Source organism: Nerophis ophidion, linkage group LG01 (assembly GCF_033978795.1).
Source record: "Nerophis ophidion isolate RoL-2023_Sa linkage group LG01, RoL_Noph_v1.0, whole genome shotgun sequence".
Classification (NCBI taxonomy): Eukaryota; Metazoa; Chordata; class Actinopteri; order Syngnathiformes; family Syngnathidae; genus Nerophis; species Nerophis ophidion.
Genome location: NC_084611.1, coordinates 64,695,186 through 64,716,188, shown reverse-complemented (window position 1 = coordinate 64,716,188; position 21,003 = coordinate 64,695,186). Strand labels below are relative to the sequence as shown.

General features: G+C 38.0%; 1 long non-coding RNA gene across 1 annotated transcript in view; it reads left to right on the top strand.

Moving 5' to 3' along the window:
- The window catches only part of LOC133537555 (uncharacterized), a 32,520-nt gene extending 21,455 nt beyond the window's left edge, over positions 1–11,065 (top strand). The window contains exons 3-4 of the long non-coding RNA XR_009802730.1: positions 10,559–10,747; positions 10,844–11,065. This is a non-coding gene — a long non-coding RNA (uncharacterized LOC133537555). The remainder of the gene's footprint in view (positions 1–10,558; positions 10,748–10,843) is intronic.
- Positions 11,066–21,003: the final 9,938 nt, after the last annotated feature.

Below are 21,003 nucleotides of genomic sequence, written 5' to 3'. Positions count from 1 at the left end.
ACAATTTACACTGCAGTCATTTGTTTGACTTCAGCCAAAGAAGTTAAACAAATGGCGAATAGTGGTGTTCCTCAAGGTTCCATTTTAGGTCCTCTGTTTTTCATCATGTTGACTTGTTGATATGTTCACTTAATGACATGTTAATTAGTTGACTTGTTAACATGTTGACATGTTAACTAATTGATATGTTGACTCGTTGACATGTCAAAACGTTGACTCGTTGACTTGACTCATTAACATATTGACTTGTAGACTTGTTCATATGTTGACTTGTTGACATTTTGACTTAACATGAGTGTAAATGTGAGTGTAAATGATATCTGTCTGTCTGTGTTGGCCCTGCGATGAGTAGGCAACTTGTCACGGCCTGGGGGCATGCCAATGCGCACTCATCTGTTCGCTCATCCAAGAAAGCACTTCCAGCAGCGCGCCAGGCACTTGTCAGTCCTGCTGCAGCCGGCAGCTGCAATTAATCACCAGCAATCAGCGCACCTGTGGTTGATAGAGGTCCTGCCTTCTTAAGCCGGTGCAGACCTGCGTTCCGGACCAGAACGTAATCATCTGTTCCCGTATTAAGCATCCGGTCTCTGCCTTCCCTACCGTGTACGTTATCTTTCACTGTGACTTCCCAGTTCCCGTGTCTTAAGTCCTTTGTGTTGCCCACAGTGCTTCCCCTGTCTCCCGTGATCGAACTGTGTGCCTTGACTTCCCACTGGATTCCTGACTGCCTCCCTCGATCCCAGACACTCGGACCTGTTGACGCCTTGCTATATTGCCCGACTACCTGCCTGTCTCACGGACATTTGAGCCTGCCTTTCGCCTCCGGGACATCCGCCTCTCGCTCAACAGTCCCGGGAACACACAACAGCTAATCTCCACACATAGTCACACACCATACACCTCTTTTGGATTTAGTCACACTCCATACCCTTGTTTAATTAATATTATTGTTTGTTATATACATGTATATATATATATATATATATATATATATATATATATATATATATATATATTTATATATATATATAATAAAACATAGAACTTAAAAGCATGCCCCCTGCTGTCTGTGCCGTCTACTCCCCCCGTACATAACACTCCCATCCAGATGCAGCTGAGATAGGCTCCAGCACCCCCCGCTACCCCAAAAGGGACAATCGGTAGAAAATGGATGGATGGATGGATGATGGATATTTTTCATCATTTGGGCTACCCAACTGGTGACCCGCGAGTTCAGTTAAAAATTCATATTTTTGCAGCAGATTCTAAAAAACGCTAGAATGCTACAAGCTTTCTGGAAATGTGGCCCTGAAAACAATTTAGTTGGATATCCCTGTCGTACGTAGACCGAGGATTGTTAAAAGGCTTTCAAAATACAGCACTGTTCCAAAATATGACTCAATTTATGTGTCCTATACTGTAAATGTCTTTTTTTCTGGGCATGAATAACGCTTAACCGTGAATGCAAAGGCAGAGAACATTCTAGAGAGTAATGTTTATGCCAAGCCCCGAAAGAAAATGGTCTCCTTTAATTCCCAGCAACACGAGTGTGACTTTTGCGTACGCATGCGGTAATTAAGCCATCTGGATATCAAACTACTGTCGCTCGCTCAGCCCCGGGATGCGACAGCAGTGGCTTGTGTGTGCGTCCCCGTTTGTGCCACTCTATAATGCATGGCACGGGGACAGGAAGCTGGCTAAGGGAGTACCGTTCTGGCTTTGGTCTCCATCACTGTGCACTAATCCAATTGTCCAAAGAGAAAGCGAGAGAAAGAGCGGCACAGAGACGCCGCATCTTTGCGACTGGCTGTCGTCCAAGTCTAAATGGCAAGGCGGATGATGGTAACAAAACTGCAAACGCACCCCAACCCAGCACACGGACCCCTTACTCGTCCTCGTTGTACAAAGCTCACATAGATTTTACACACACACACATGCTTACACACACACCCTGACAGCAACGCTCACACATTTGTAAGAACATCTCACCTGCCATGAAATGTTGCCTCATGAATTAAAGGCAGGATTTTTCTGTTGTTCCTTCACTGCTGTTCAGCAGGGTTGAGGTTGACTGTGCTCTGAAAGCAAATTGCACGATGTGGGAAAGTCAGTACCACAGTGCCATCTGCTGGACAAACCTTCTTGTGATGGAATTAAAACCTTCCCCCAAGGACTCCAAAATGATTGCATAACCTGACAGCATCCAGTGTATAAGCTTACTTAACATAATAATTACCGCTTTTGACTGATCTGCGTGGAGAGGTATTGATTTATTGATGAAACACAAATACTAGGGTTAATTTGGCAGTGATGGTAATTGTATTTACGAGGGGTGTCTCAGTACAAGTTTTCACTTTCAATACGATACCAATATTGGAGCCTTGAGTAAATACGAAAATATTAAATGTTATACATTACATACCATACCAACTTTATTTATAAAGCCTTTTAAAAAAAAACACAGTTGAAGAACAAAGGGCTGTACACCACAAAGAAATAAAGGCAAAGGACAGACTAAAAAAAAAACTTTTAAAACAGAAGTAAAAACACATTTAAAAAGCAAATACAAATTACCCTAAGAACAATTTGTTAGATAAAAAGCAGTTAAAAAGTTAAAAACAGTTTAAAGTCCCATGCTGGGTTGAAAGCCAGTGAATAAAAGTGGGTTTTAAGAAGGGTCTTAAAAATAGCCAAAGAAGGGGCCTGTCTCACATGAAGAGGGAGATCGTTCCAGAGTTTGGGAGCCATAACAGAGAATGCTCTGTCCCCTCTGAGCTTGCGCTTTGATTTGGGTACCTCCAGGATCAGCTGATCAGCTGACCTGAGTGACCGGGTGGGGGCATAGAGGTAGAGCAGCTCAGAGAGGTAACTGGGGACAAGACCATGTAAGGATTTACAAATGAGTAAGATAATTTTAAAATGGACTTTACATATATCTCGGCTTACATCATGTATATAAAACCTCAATGGAGAGAGATATATATACACACATATACAGTATATATATATATATATATATATATATATATATATACTGTATATATATATATATATACTGTGTATATATATATATATATATATATATATATATATATATATATATATATATATACATACATACATAAATACATATATAGACACACATATATAGATATACATACATATATATATATATATATATATATATTTATATATATATATATACATAAATACATATATATACACACATATGGGGACGGCGTGGCGCAGTGGGGAGAGTGGCCGAGCGTCCCTGGTTCAATTCCCACCTAGTACCAACCTCGTCACGTCCGTTGTGTCCTGAGCAAGACACTTCACCCTTGCTCCTGATGGGTGCTGGTTGGCGCCTTGCATGGCAGCTACCTCCATCAGTGTGTGAATGTGTGTGTGAATGGGTAAATGTGGAAGTAGTGTCAAAGCGCTTTGAGTACCTTGAAGGTAGAAAAGCGCTATACAAGTACAACCCATGTATTTATTTATTTATTTATATATATATATACACACACACACATATATATATATATATATATATATATATATATATGTATATATATATACATACATATACATATGTATGTATATATATATATATATATATATATATATATATATATATATATATATATATATATATATATATATATATATATATATATATAAATGTGAATGTCTCTGTGTGGGTTCTCCTTGGACCGACAAAATCTGTGGGACCTGAAGTCCAGGTTCAAACAAGTCTTTTATTTTTTAGGCTTATAATGAGCAATGTTCTGGTCTCTCGCTCGCGGCCTCCTGCTCGCTTGTGTGCGTCTGCTCCTCTCTTCCCCTCATGGCCTTGGACGCTTTTGATACAGGAGACAGTTGATTAGATAACAAAACCCAGCTGGGCAATCTACTCACCTGTCAGCTGGGCTTCGAAGCGGGGCCATACACACTCCCTTCCCTCAGGAGGCGCGCCGACCACACCCCACTCCACAATATTTATATATATATAGGATAATTATAAAAATATGCCAAAATCATCACGCATTTATTAAGTTCTCAATCATTGAAACTGACTGATAAACAGATCCCCAGACCTAACTTTGACATTTTGAGGCGCGTTTTGTGAGGAATTCTTATGTTGTCTTGATGTTGTCCATGCTGCAGCTGGTGGTCATTTTGAGCACTTGTAAATCATGAAATAAATACTAGAAGGTATGTATAACGAATGTACATTAGTGTTAGAATAATTATGTATAAGCTTAAAGGTCGTTGCTATAGTTATTATCAATTGTGCTGAAGTTGCACTTTTCCAACTGTGCAAAGTGACAACTTGCAATCTTGAATTGTGAGTCATCTCGTATCAGTGTTTGTGTCCAGACCCAGCCTGCTGTCTGCCAAGGGCGAACATTGAGTACCTTGACGCAGACAAAGCAGAGACAGGGCGATATCACGAGTGTCCGCACATTTCCATTTCTGAATAATTATATATTGCATCTAACTTGGGCAGCTGAAATTATCCCCCTTCCTTCAGAAGCAGCTTCAGTGATGTAACCAGGCATCTCCCGAATAAATAGTGAAGCATGTGGGCTGTGCCTTAGAGCAGTGGTTCTCAAATGGGGGTACGCCTACCCCTGGGGGTACTTGAAGGTATGCCAAGGGGTACGTGAGATTTTTAAAAAATATTCTAAAAATAGCAACTATTCAAAAAACCTTTATAAATATATTTATTGAAAAATACCAACAATTCAAAAATCTTTCATGGATATGATTATTGAATAATACTTCAACAAAATATGAATGTAAGTTCATAAACTGTGAAAAGAAATGCAACAATGCAATATTCATTGTTGACAGCTAGATTTTTTGTGGACATGTTCCATAAATATTGATGTTAAACATTTCTTTTTATTGTGAAGAAATGTTTAGAATTAAGTTCATGAATCCAGATGGATCTCTATTACAATCCCCAAAGAGGGCACTTTAAGCTGATGATTACTTCTTTGTATAGGAATCTTTATCTATAATTGAATCACTTGTTTATTTTTCAACAAGTTTTTAGTTATTTTTATATATTTTTTTCCAAATAGTTCAAGAAAGACCATTACAAATGAGCAATATTTAGCACTGTTGAACAATTTAATAAATCAGAAACTGATGACATAGTGCTGTATTTTAATTTTTTGTCTCTCTTTTTCACCAAAAATGCTTTGCTCTGATTAGGGGGTACTTGAATTAAAAATGTGTTCACAGGGGGTACATCACTGAAAAAGGGATGATAAACACTGCCTTAGAGCGTAGGTTGGAACTGTAACTGAGTGTAAAACCCAATACATCTCTCCTTATTGACCAAAATTTAACTCTGTCTCAGCCTGATTCCTTGCTTCTTGTCTTTGTTATTTGTATTTATTTTTTTCCAAATAGTTCAAGAAAAACCATTGAAAAATTAGCAATATTTAGCACTGTTAAACAATTTAATAAATCAGAAACTGATGACATAGTGCTGTAATTTACTTCTTTATCTCTCTTTTTCACCAAAAATGCTTTGCTCTGATTAGGGGGTACTTGAATTAAAAATGTGTTCACAGGGGGTACATCACTGAAAAAAAGGATGATAACCACTGCCTTAGAGCGTAGGTTGGAACTGTAACTGAGTGTACAGCCCAATACATCTCTCCTTATTGACCAAAATTTAACTCTGTCTCAGCCTGATTCCTGGCTTCTTGTCTGTTAAATAGATGTCATCAGTGTTTGAACCTGACAATGAACTAGGTTTTCTATTGTTTTTCATTTTTGAAATTTTTGGCGTATTTTGCTTCACCACATGTATATATATATATATATATATATATATATATATATATATATATATATATATATATATATACACATATATATATATATACATATATATATATATATATATATATATTTATATATATATATATATATATATATATATATATATATATATATATATATATATATATATATATATATATATACATACATGTATATATATATATATATATACACATATATATATATATATATATATATATATATATATATATATACATCAGTGACGTGCAGTCACTGATGTTGTACATCACCTGCCAGGTTTGGGAAAAAAATCGATTTGAATTTGAATCGCGATTCTCACGTTGTGCGATTCAGAATCAATTCTAATTCTTAAAAAATCGCTAATTTTTTTCGTAATTGTTTTTTTTTTTTTTTATCAATCCAACAAAACAATACATAGCAATACCATAACAATGCAATCCAATTCCAAAACCAAACTGGACCTAGCAACACTCAGAACTGCAATAAACAGAGCAATTGAGGGGAGACACAAACAAGACACAGAACAAACCAAAAGTAGTGAAACAAAAATAAATATTATCAACAACAGTATCAATATTAGTTATAATTTCAGCATAGCAGTGATTAAAAATCCCTCATTGACATTATCATTAGACATTTATAAAAATAAAAAAAAGAACAATAGTGTCACAGTGGCTTTCACTTGCATCGCATCTCATAAGCTTGACAACACACGTGTCCGATATTTTCACAAAGATAAAATAAGTCATATTTTTGGTTTGTTTAATAGTTAAAACAAATTTACATTATTGCAATCAGTTGATAAAACATTGTCCTTCACAATTATAAAAGCTTTTTACAAAACTCTACTACTCTGCTTGCATGTCAGCAGACTGGGGTAGATCCTGCTGATATCCTATGTATTGAATGAATAGAGAATCCTTTTAAATCGGGAAAAAATCGTTTCGAATCGAGAATCGTGTTGAATTGAAAAAAAAAAAATCGATTTTGAATCGCATCGTGACCCCAAGAATCGATATTGAATCGAATCGTGGGACACCCCAAGATTCACAGCCCTAATATATACATATTCATACATATGTATATAGATATACATATGCATATGTATATAGATATCCCGGCCCTCGGCCAAATTCTTTTTAACCCAATGTGGTTCCCGAGTCAAAAGTCAAAAGGTCTGGGGACTCCTGTACTAGCTCCAATAGCCTACCATGTTTACCTTTTCTAAATTACTTGACTGAAATAAAAGACCAAACTCGAGTGCTTATTATAGGAAATGTAGATGTTATCCGGCAGCCCAATGTTGCAGAAGTAAACAAGCCGTAGAACTGCTTATATCAGAGATGAAAGCAGACATTTTACATGCAAACCCATACAGTATCATCTAGAGGTGGCAATTTTTAGGCACCTCACGATTCAATTACGATTCAGGAGCTACGATTAGATTAAAAATGTATTATTGATGAATCGTTAATTTATGTATATTGATGCAGCTTTACTTTTATTTTCGTTAGACTAAATAAGCATTTATCAATTGCAACTTTTAAAAACAGGGCATTTGTAATAAGAAAGAGTTTGATTAATTCCCATCACATTTATTAAATAATGGAAATGTGTGCATAACAGGACCATAAGTGACATAAAGTAAAGGAGCTGCTCGGATCTCTCAGTGAGGTGGCTCTTTGCAGTCAGTAAGTGTCGGCATTACTTTATTCAAAATAAATATATCGGTTATCGATTATTGACGTTTGCCAATCGATTTTGTAATTGTCCCTGTTTGAATTGCGATGCATCTAAACATTTACTATTCGTGGCGCAGTGAGAGAGTGCGCAACCCGAGGGTCACTGGTTCAAATCCCACCTAGAACCAACCTCGTCACGTCCGTTGTGTCCTGAGCAAGACACTTCACCCTTGCTCCTGATGGGTGCTGGTTGGCGCCTTGCATAGCAGCTCCCTCCATCAGTGTGTGAATGTGTGTGTGAATGGGTAAATGTGGAAGTAGTGTCAAAGCGCTTTGAGTACCTTGAAGGTAGAAAAGCGCTATACAAGTACAACCCATTTATCATTTACCTATTTCCTCCCATGTTTTCTTTTTTGCTGGTATTGGAACCCATATCAATATCACTACTGAACGAAGTTTGATATTTTTACATGAGACATTTATTTTGCTGGTATTTTGGTACTAAATCAATTCAAGCAACAACATAAGGAAAGCTCCATTTGGTCACAATGGGATGTACAGTACGACCATGATGTCTAACTTAATATTTAATCATTTCAAGGTACCATATTTTACGGACTATAAGGCGCACTTAATATAATTTTTTTTTCCTCCAAACTCGACAGTGCGCCTTGTAAGGAATACATTTGGTTAAGCTTACCCAGCTCGAAGCTATTTTATTTGGTACATGGTGTATTAATAAGGGGATGGCAGTCAAACACAAGAGATAAGTGTAGGCTGCACTATAATGGCAATATGTTTCAAGTAAACAAGACCAACATTTTCAATGTTCTATTGAAAATAAAGAACATTACACAGGGCGCTCCAAAATCTATCAAAATGTTTTGGTACAACTTTGGTAAGCTATGAAGCAACACCGCTTGAAGGATTGCCGGCGCATTAAACATACAAGTATTATTATGGTGTGTGTATAATAAGGTAAGACATATTATCTGGCATTTCGTTTCGCAATATTATGCAAAAGTATGGACTGGACTCTTACACTATTAACTAGATCAACTCGACGTCCATTGCACCAGTCACCCGGGGGTGGGGGTTTTGGGAGTAGGCTCCCCACATCTGCAGTCCCCTACAAGGTTTGTCATTGTGTCCCATTGGGTTGAGTTTTTTTCTTGCCCTGATGTGGAATCTGAGCCGAGGATGTCATTTGGGATCTGCCTAAATCCTGAAAAATTTTGCACGTGCGCCTTGGTAGTCGATAGTCTTCTTCTTATGTGACATTTATCCTCCACTGTTGCCATTTATAATATAAAGCAGTGTGAAGTTCTTACTTATAGTTGTCAGTAAACTTGCCATGAAAGCACTAAAACATACCGGTGTAATGAGTTTACATTATTTACCCAAGGAACTTTAGTTATTAAAGTTTCGGTCGGATGTTTTTTCACGGGACAAAATTCCTGTGCTTCTCCGTTATCAATTTAAGTAAAGTCGGAATGTCATTAAAACAGTTAGTTCCATCTTTTGACACTTCTTCCACCCCCGTCCTTGCACGCTACACCGCTACAACAAAGACGACGGGGAGAAGACGCTGCCGAAGGTGAGTCATGTAAATAAGACCGCCCACAAAACGGCGCATTCTGAAGGGACTGACAGAAAGCGACTTGAAGATGATCTGTAAAACATAATCAATGCAATATTTTGACCAAAGAACCATCATTACATGTTAGGTAGTCCACTAGGAATTGTTTTACATTTAGAATAAAAAACTGATAATATGACTCTTTTAATGCGCCCTATAATGCGGTGTGCCTTGTAAATGAAAAACGATAAAAAAAATAAAATTAATCGGCAGTGCGCCTTATAATCCGGTACACCCTATGGTCTGGAAAATATGGTAGTCACTTGATGAATTTTTACTGCCCGTGTTTTGACAACATGCATCTTTTCATTTCTTTTTTTCAAAGAAAACACATCCATAAAACACACAGTATTCAGTAAAAGAAAGCTCTTTAAAATGTGTATTAAATCCCAATTTAAACAGCATATTGGAAAAACAAGCAGACATGATGGATGATGCTTAGCAACGAGAAATGTGTTTGCTATTGGCTAATGGAGTGTGTAATAAAGGGGGGTGGGGGGATGGGTAAAATATTTGGTCGTGCTGATTTATTAGGTCAGACATGAATAATTTTACACAAATCCAGCAGAGACATTGATATGATGTTGAAATATGACATCCACCTTATCATTGTCACATTAAACAATTTGTCAGCCCCGCGCTCATTTGTCTTGAACTCATTTAGACAAAATGCTTTCTTCCACGCATGAAAGTATCTTTGCTGGAATATTCACGTGCAGCCAGGTGCGGCTGTCAGTCGAGATGGCTAAATGACACCACCGTGAGAGTATGGCACACGCAGTAGCTGTATTGACACCACACTGATACTGTGTTGCTGTTCCATGATAGTCAGCCGCCATTCCAATGAGCTAAATAGTAAAATAATAGTTCTATTTAAATTGATGATGGTGACAAAAACCCATGTCAGTATCAAGATATAACATCTTTTTTTGGTATCAAGTAGTATCAATCCTTGTGTGTCAGAGCTTCAGTATCGCTTGACCCATCATGTGTTATTAAACTGTATCAAGTGATACAGGTTGGTGATATTTAGTCCTCAATTGTGTTTTTCATCATGAACCATGTGCTCATGAAGAAGAAGAAACAACTTCACACATTCTGACATGTATCTAAAACATCTCGCCTCACTGTTGGACAGGAAATGAAAAATGATACAGGTTTCTTTACTGCAGCCTTATTAGACATTTCGACGTGCTCTTGGGAAGTCGAGCACAAAACTCTTGGAAACAGGAAATTGTTGGCAGCAAACACAACAAACACATTTAAGGAGGGGTACCTTTCACATTTGACCCAATACCTACTGGGAATAGATACGTATATTCAAAGGTAGCAATTTTTGGTGTGTCCATGTTGTATTAAATATTAACTTGCTCAATAATACCTGTTTTTAATTTAGGCTGATTGTGACAACGCGGATTTGAACCCAGGATTCTCCCACAACAAGATCCCACACTCTGTGTGGCAGCATGCAGGGCACGCCCCCGCAAGTGCCTCACGCTGCTGTCAACTGTCAGCATTCATCGCACCTGGCAGCAATCAGGAAGACACCATGGGAATCCGCGCCGGAACGTTGTTAACTCTTGTAGTAAGCATATACGTCTCTGGCTTCCCTCTCGTTTTCCTCGCTTCCTTTTGTCTTGTGCCTTTTGCCTCGTTGACTTGTCCCTTGTCCTCCTTGCAGTTGCCTCCCTCGATCCTCAGTCACTCGCCTGGACTCGGACCTTGTTTGCTTGCCGCCTGCCCTCGACCTCCTGCCTGTCCCCGGATCTTCCTTGTGCCTATTCCTCCTTGACCAGACAACACGCATGTACAACATCTTCTTGTTTCATTTACATGGTTAACTTTAGACTTAATCCTGCAACCAACACTTTGAGTAGCATACACATCCCACACAATCATCAAAGGTTACAATAAACCTGGTAACCTTAAGTCTTTCGTGGTGTCGTCTCCTTCCAGTCCCCACGTATATAACACTGATAATGAAATCAGTGCTGTAAAGTTTTCATCTCGGTTTCTTACACTTCTGAACGTCAATAATTTCAGTTTTTCCGAGATGTGTTGCCGTAGTCCGCAAGTAGTCTTTTTCATTGAGTTGAATGTGGCAGTTTTTTCTTTTGTTGAGCCCTACAAAATTTTTATACTGCAAGTAGAGGCCCCGATCCAAAAACATCAGTCCTGTATCAGTAAATAAACAAGTATGGGATTGTATGGGTTTATAATAATAATAATAGATTGTATTTGTAAAAGCACTTTACATTGAACAAACAACCTCAAAGTGCTACAGTGCATTTAAAAAAACAACAACGCTAAAACCACAAATAGCTGCCCCCAACAAGTAAAATAAATAGTGGAAAAATAAAAACTAGAACAGCCTAATACCTAGAACTAGTGCACATATAGCTAAAAAAAAGTTTAAAAAAAAATTAAAAAATAATTTTAAAACTTTTTTTTAAAAGCATCCACCGTCTGTGGTACCATTAGGTGGTCAGGAAGAGCGTTCCACAGACTGGGAGTGGCGGGGCAAAAAGCCCGGTTTCCCATGGTTCGGAGCTTTGAGCTTTCATGTAAAATGTCCAATACAAACAAATCATTTACAATGCAAACATTGTAAGCTAGCATCTACACAACAGCTAAGCACAGAATAACACTTAAACTAGATATCCGTAATAGACGCCCTTAATGGAAAAATATACTGAAAGTCTAAAACAGCACATTTGTCAGTATAAACAAGTATTAAATAGTTACAGTTGCATATTATTTACACATGCAAAGTCTCCAAGGCAGGAGAATATTACAACATATCCAGTAACAATTGTGTTAACTTCATGATCAATGTGACCATAAGGTGTTGCCAAAAAACAAATTATCACTCTACTTCAACAGAAAGAGAGCGAAAGTCCATACCGGATGGTTAATAATGAATAGGTTAGTGTTTTTCATACCTACCACATCTAAAAGAACTGCTTGTGTCGAAGCTTATATCAAATAACTTGATATCATCCAATTATTTTATTTTTTTGCGGATATCAATATTGACTACTAACAACAAAAGAATCAATGCATACACAAACTTAGTGTTTTTTAACCATAGAACCCATTGTTGGGCCGCAGGCACCCCCTAGAGGGCAGAGGGGGGAAAAAATATATATATTTCTCATAATACCACCATGCTTGACGGTAGGTTGGTGTCCCTGGGATTAAAGGCCTCACCTTTTCTCTTCCAAACATATTGCTGGATGTTGTGGCCAAACAGCTCAATTTTTGTTTCATCTGACATCACATGGACGAAGATAAGATCTTCCAATGAAAAGTTCTGTGGTGAGATGAAACCAAAAATGAGCTGTTTAGCCAGAATACCCAGCAATATGTTTGGAGGAGAAAAGGTGAGGCCTTTAATTAATTAATTTAATTTAATAACTGTTTGACAATTTGCTCACACAGTTGTTCACAAAGTGGTGACCCTCGCTCCATCCTTGTTTGTGAATGACTGAGCACATCATGGAAGCTGCTTTTGTAGCCAATCATGGCATCCACCTGTTCCCAATTAGCCTGTTCACCTGCGGGATGTTCCAAATAAGTGTTTGATGAGCATTCCTCAAATTTCTCAGTCTTTTTTGCCACTTGTGCCAGCTTTTTTTAAACATGTTGCAGGCCTCAAATTCCAAATGAGCTAATATTTGCAAAAGAAATAACAAGGTTTTCCAGTTCGAACCTTACCTATCTTGTCTTTGCAGTCTATTCAATTGAATATTCCTTATTTCCTTGAATAGCCGCCGGGGCGCTAATTAATTTAAAACCTCTTCTCACTCCTGCGCTTATTCAAGGCATGCAATATAAGTAAGCAGGCGCTAATAATTTTAAAGCCTCTTCTCACCCCTGCGCTTACCAATGGCATGCAGCAAAAAATTGAGTGTCATAAAAAAAAGTTAATAATGAAAAATTATTCTGCGGCCGCGGCCCGGTGGTTGGGGACCACTGCTCTACAACATGTCATTGCACCCACCTTTACACCATGCTATCTACGTGCTGGCCGGACACATGCATATCGCTGCTTCTCATTTGAGATTGCAATGCATACTTGGTCAACAGCCATACCTTTTACACTGATGGTTGTGATATAAACAACTTTAACACTCTTAATGATATGCGCCACACTCTGTGAACCCACACCAAACACATTTCTGGAAAACATCGGCTCTGTAACAAATTATAAACGCAACATAAGAATTACCCAGAATGCAATAAATCCATGACTCTTGGCTATATTATACACACTCCCCCCCAACCCCGCCCACCTCAACCAACGCACGGAGAGGGGGGAGGGGGCCGATGTTTGGTGTTAGCGGGGTGTATAATATAGTCAAGAGTCATAGATGCATTGCATTCTGGGTAAGTGTTATGTTGTGTTTATAATGCGTTACAGAGCCGATGTTCTTTCAAAATGTGTTTGTCATTCTTGTTTGGTGTGGGGTGTGGCGCATATTAGTAAGAGTGTTAAAGACGAGTTGTTTTATATCACAACCATCAGTGTGATCTGTATGGCTGTGGAACAAGACCCCTGGTTTACACACAGCAAAAACTAAAAAAAACTCCGCCATTTTGAAAAAGGGTAGCGTCACTCGCAGTAAAATTGAGCATGCGCTTATGAATTTGGGGAGTAAGATTGATCCGGCAGTAATTCAAGGCAGGCGCATATTACATGCCCGGCGGCAATTCAAGGAAATACGGTAGGTTGAAAAGGATTTACCAATAATTGTATTCTGTTTTTATTTACGATTTACATTTCACTGGTATTGGGTTTTGCAGTTTTACAACCACTGCTGATTGTTGAGGCGTGGTCTTTTTATTGTGTGGGTTGGTAGAGTGGCCGTGCCAGCAACTTGAGGGTTGCAGGTTCGATTCCCGCTTCCGCCATCCTAGTCACGTCCGTTGTGTCCTCGGGCAAGGCACTTTACCCACCTGCTCCCAGTTCCACCCACACTGGTTTAAATGTAACTTAGATATTGGGTTTCACTATGTAAAGCGCTTTGAGTCACTAGAGAAAAGCGCTATATAAATATAATTCACTTCACTTCACTAATGATGTAGGCGAATGCACTCGTTAGTACGAGAGTGCATGTGCTGTGTAGTGTATGCTTGTGCCACACTAAGGAATGTTATGTGCAAATTGCAACCTCTACCTTTGTTCCAGCTCAGTCTCATAATGTTAATTTCATCATTTAGCCTCAATTGTTGAATTTGGCTCATTTTAATTACAACTCAATATTTTATTACCTGTGTGTGTGTGTGTGTGTGTGTGTGTGTGTGTGTGTGTGTGTGTGTGTGCTCTTGCTCATGAATGTATTAAAAAAAATGGAGCTTTCTTTATCACAGCTCCCACCTTTTTTTTTGCTTAATACATGAAATGTTAGGCAGAGCACGGCGTAGCACAAAAGTGCACATGAGGAGAGGCATAGCACTAACACAAAGGCAACGTAACACAAACACAACTGCAGAGTTGAACGACTGATGCCAGACGATTGGTGAGGGAGCCGCAAATGAGCAATAACATGTTTGATTATAATTACAAATCGGCAAGCAGGTACACTTAGCAACAGGCTGTAATGAATCCAGCGTTTATTATTGAGTCAGTAATAAATGTAAAATGATATGTAAAGTGATCGATAGTAACATCAAGCTATTATGAAGCCACTAAAAGTCCTACTGAAACCCACTACTACCGACCACGAATTCTGATAGTTTATATATCAATGATGAAATATTAACATTGCAACACATGCCAATACGGCAGGTTTAGTTTACTAAATTGCAATTTTAAATTTCCTGCGGAGTTTCTTGTTGAAAACGTCGCGGAATGATGACGCGTGCACGTGACGTCACGGACTGTCAGGAAATATTAGGGCAGCACTATTTGCGCCTAAAAGTTGTCTCTTTTCATCGCGCAATTAAACAGTATTCTGGACATCTGTGTTGCTGAATCTTTTGCAATTTGTTCAATTAATAATGGAGAAGTCAAAGTACCAAGATGAAGTTGGGAAGCTTTAGCCTTTAGCCACACAAACACACAGTGATTCCTTGTTAAAAATTCCCGGAGGTGAAGCTTTACTATGGATCAGAGCGGTCAAGCGAACATGGTTCCCGACCACTTGTCAACCGGCAGGTTTCGGTGATAAAATTGTGTTAAAAAGTCGCCTCTTACACTGGCCTCAAGACACCCGTGGACACACCCCTCCGACTATCAGGTACTATTTAATCTCACTAAAACACTAGCAACACAATAGAAAAATAAGGGATTTTCCAGAATTCTCCTAGTAAATGTGTCTAAAAACATCTGAATCCGTCCCAATGCAATCGCCTTTTTTTGTTTTTGTTTTTTTCCAGTCCTTCGCTTTCAATATCATCATCCACAAATCGTTCATCCTCGCTCAAATTAATGGGGAAATTGTCGTTTTCTCGATCCGAATAGCTCTTGCTGCTGAAGGCTCCCATTATAATCAATGTGAGGACGTGAGGAGCCCTCACCCTTGTGACGTCATCTTCTGCGACTTCCGGTAAAGACAAGGCTTTTGTATGAGCACCAAAAGTTGCGAACTTTATCGTGGATGTTCTCTACTAAATCCTTTCAGCAAAAATATGGCTAGATCGCAAAATGATCAAGTATGACACATAGAATGGACCTGCTATCCCTGTTTAAATAAGAAAATCTCATTTCAGTAGGCCTTTAATATTTATTTATCTTTTGTTGGCATCGACTCTTTCATCTGAGGCCAGTCTGGAATCATTGCAAACTTTTGTGCCTCAGATTATTACAATACGATGTGGATGTCTCTTACAGTGTGTGCCAGTTGTAACGGAAGTGAAGGTACCATATTTATCGGATTATAAATCACAGTTTTTTTCATAGTTTGGCCGGAGGTGCGACATATACTCCGGAGCGATTTATGTGTGAAATTATTAACACATTACCGTAAAATATTAAATTATATTTTTTATCTCATTCACAGAAGAGACGAAGAAAATGTCATCAATCGTCACACACACGTCAACCAATACGAATTCGGCGGGGGAGGGTCATGGCAGAAGTGCATTGTGGGTCATGGAATGCTAACTGCTATATGCTATATGCATATAGCATACATGCATATATCCGTAGCTTTAAAATGGATCATTTCATCGTTGGCGGTAACTTATAAAAACTGAGAAGGGCTGAACAAAAATGGCACCAAAAAGGAAATCATGTACTGCAGATTACAAGCTGGACGTAGTGAAATATGCAGCAGAAAACGACAAGAGGAAGCGGACCATACCTTTGGAGTTGGCAGAGTTGTTTAGAAGCGACATCGAGGAAGAAGATTTCATCGGATTTAGCGATCAGGAGAGACAGATTGTTTGGTAAATGTCAGGTTGAGTTTGTGACAAACCCCAAGATGCAGAGAAGGCGGCAGGAGTTGTGCAGGTAAATATGATATAATTTAACACTAAAACAAGAAAAAACAAAAGGGTACAAACAAAAGGCGCGCACAAGGCGGAGAACAAACTTGGCTATGAATGAAAACTAGCACAAAGGCTAACTGTGGACTAGAAACTAAAACACTTAATGTGACATGAGGGAACTACGACATGTGCAGAGTGAACAGAAGTAGACACAGCTACAACGACAAGAATTAATGACATTGACAGGTAGTGGTGACAATAATCCAGCACTGACTGGAGGGGAAGGCAGCTTTAAATAGTATCTGGCTGATTGACAGCACGTGTGGCCAGGTGCCAATCAGCCACAGCTGGGGAGACACAGCACTCAGGGAGACAAACAGGAAACGGACAAAATAAGAGGGCTGACAGGAAACCATGACAAACGCAGAGGAAAAACTAAAACATGGCCAAACTGTAAGGGACAAGCCTGACAGTAAACGTATAGCATGTTCTATATGTTATAGTTATTTGAATGACTCTTACCATAATATGTTACGTAACATACTAGGCACCTTCTCAGTTGGTTATTTATGCGTCATATAACGTACACTTATTCAGCCTGTTGTTCACTATTCTTTATTTATTTTAAATAGCCTTTCAAATGTCTATTCTTGGTGTTGGATTTTATCAAATAAATTTCCCCCAAAAATGCGACCTATACTCCAGTGCGACGTATATATGTTTTTTTCCTTCTTTATTATTTTTGGCCGGTGCGACGTATACTCCGGAGCGACTTATACTCCGAAAAATACGGTAACTGCAGAAGTTGTCAATATGAATTATATGCAAAGAAACATTTATGAGTTTATGTAAAATTAACTTTAAATTGAAATAGCTGAGTAAGATATTTAAATAGAACATCTCTCTGAAATTGCAGACTTCTGCCAGACCCTAACTCTCAATAATATAAAACAGAGATCCGGATCATCCCCAAAATGTAATCATTTGTTTCTTATCCCATTTCTAACATTACTTAAAAGTTTAATCAAAATCTGCCCATAACTTTTACAGTTATTTTGCTAACTTACTCAAAAACTCACTCACTCACTCGCTCACCGGCTCACTCGCTCACTCACTCGCTCAAACAACAAACTAACCGATAAACAAACCAAAGAGCGGATGAACGGACGGACGGAGAGACGGACGACTGAACAAACGAACATTGAACAAACTAACAAATGAGATGAAAGAATTTAACTAACAAATATGTGTGTATATATATATATATATATATATATATATATATATATATATATATATATATATCCCGAATGTAGCTGAGATAGGCGCCAGCGCCCCCCGCGACCCCAAGGGGAATAAGCGGTAGAAAATGGATGGATATATATATCTATATCTATATCTATATATAGATATAGATATCTATATATCTATCTATCTATCTATCTATATATATATATATATATATATATATATATATATATATATATATATATATATATATTTATACATACAAACCCAGTATCCGTATGAGTTGGGAAATTGTGTTTGAGGTAAATATAAACGGAATACTATGATTTGCAAATCATTTTCAACCCATATTCAGTTGAATATGCTACAAAGACAACATATTTGATGTTCAAACTGATGAACTTTTTTTGCAAATAATCATTAACTTTAGAATTTGATGCCAGCAACACGTGACAAAGACGTTTGGAAAGGTGGCGATAAATACTGATAAAGTTGAGACATACTCATCAAACACTTATTCGGAACAGCCCACAGGTGTGCAGGCTAATTGGGAACATGTGGGTGCCATGATTGGGTATAAAAGAAGCTTCCATGAAATGCTAAGTAATTCACAAACAAGGATGGAGTGAGGGTCACCAATTTGTAAGCAAATTGTCGAACAGTTTTAGAACAACATTTCTCAACGAGCTATTGCAAGGAAATTTGGGATTTTACCATCTACGGTCTGTAAAATCATCAAAAGGTTCAGAGTATCTGGAGAAATCACTGCACGTAAGCGATGATATTACCAACTTTTGATTCCTCAGGCGGTACTGCATCAAAAACCGACATCAATGTGTAAAGGGCATCACCACATGGGCTCAGGAACACTTCATAAAACCACTGTCAGTAACTACAGTTGGTTGCTACATCTGTAAGTGCAAGTTAAAACTGTACTATGCAAAGCAAAACCCATTTATCAACAACACCAAGGAACGCTTGTCCAGAGGTCATCTTAGATGGACTGATCCAAAGTGGAAAAGTGTTTTTGGGTCTGACGAGTCCACATTTCAAATTGTTTTTGGAAATATTCAACATTGTGACATCCGGAGCAAAGGGGAAGCGAACCATCCAGACAGTTATTGACGGAAAGTTCAAAAGTCAGCATCTGTGATGGTATGGGTGTGCATTAGTGCCCAAGGCATGGGTAAAGCATTTAAGTCTCACCTTAAAACTCATTTGTATACTCTAGCCTTTAAATAGACTCCCTTTTTAGACCAGTTGATCCGCCGTTTCTTTTCTTTTTCTTCTATGTCCCACTCTCCCTTGTGGAGGGGGTCCGGTCCGATCCGGTGGCCATGTACTGCTTGCCTGTGTATCGGCTGGGGACATCTCTGCGCTGCTGGTCCGCCTACGCTTGGGATGGTTTCCTGCTGGCTCCGCTGTGAACGGGACTCTCGCTGCTGTGTTGGATCCGCTTTGGACTGGACTCTCGCGACTGTGTTGGATCCATTATGGATTGAACTTTCACAGTATCATGTTGGACCCGCTCGACATCCATTGCTTTCCTCCTCTCCAAGGTTCTCATAGTCATCATTGTCACCGACGTCCCACTGGGTGTGAGTTTTCCTTGCCCTTATGTGGGCCTACCGAGGATGTCGTAGTGGTTTGTGCAGCCCTTTGAGACACTAGTGATTTAGGGCTATATAAGTAAACATTGATTGATTGATTGATAACTTACACATCTGTGAAGGCAGCATTAATGCTGAAAGGTACATACAGGTTTTGGAGCAACATATGTTGTCATCCAAGCGCTGTATTTTTCATGGACGCCCCTGCTTATTTCAGCAAGACAATGCCAAGCCACATTCAGCACGTGTTACAACAGCCTGGCTTTGTAAAAAAAGAGTGCGGGTACTTTCTTGGCCCCCCTGGAGTCCAGACTAGTCTCCCATGGAAAATGTGTGGCGCATTATGAAGCGTAAAATATGACAGCGGAGACCCGGACTGTTGAACGACTAAAGCTCTACATAAAACAAGAATGAGAAAGAATTCCACTTTCAATGCTTCAACAATTAGTTTCTTCAGTTCCCAAACGTCTATTGAGTGTTGTAAAATAAAAGGTGACGTAACACAGTCGTGAACATGCCCTTTCCCAACTACTTTGGCACGTGTTGCAGCCATGAAATTTTAAGTTAATTATTATTTGCAAAAAAAAAAAAAGTGTATGAGTTTTAACATCAAGTATCTTGTCTTTGTAGTGCATTCAACTGAATATGGGTTGAAAAGGATTTGCAAATCATTGTATTCCGTTTACATTTACATCTAACACAATTTCCCAACTCATAGGGAAACAGGGTTTGGACATAAATAACAACTTACAAATACGCACAAGCTGCCATAATTGCAGTTAATTGTATTGGAGTTTTTGTCACATTATGAACTAATTACCAAACATTGTTTATTTATAAAAGTCACATGTGTTTATGTTTAATAAAACCTTATTTTCAATCAAAATCAGCAGAATATCTCTAAAATATAATAACTGAATTTACACTTTGTTTCATATAAATGTATGTTTATTATTATTATTTACTGAATCAGCAGTAGGACTCAAAGTGAAACATTTATTAAGCCACTGATGGCTCACACATGTATTTATTAATTATTTGGAGTAAATAAATCGTCCCTGACAAACACTAATCAGTAAATGTAGTAAAAAAATTACACTCAAAAGAATATTTAATACATTTTTATTGGATCACTTAGCACTGTAAGTGTAAGTTAAATGTGGTGCAGTTCTGATCCTGGACGTTAGGAGGTGCTAAAAGACAAAGTGGAAAAATTAAGTTTTAGGACTAGATACATGATTATTCATTTAATTCAAATGACTCTTACATAATAATGGAGCAATATTAAATATTAAATTACTTATTACATATAAATGTGTAATTAATTAATTATTTAAATAAAACTATATCAAATTGTGAAATAATTAAATTAATCATTCATCAAATGTAGTTTTACAAAGAAAAACAATGACACATTTATGTACTTAATTCTATCCATCCATCCATTTTCTAACGACTCACATTAGGGTCAATTTACTTAATTCAAATTGTAATTTTTTAATGTTTTTTTTTATTAATTTTGTTACATTTGGCCCTACATAATATAACA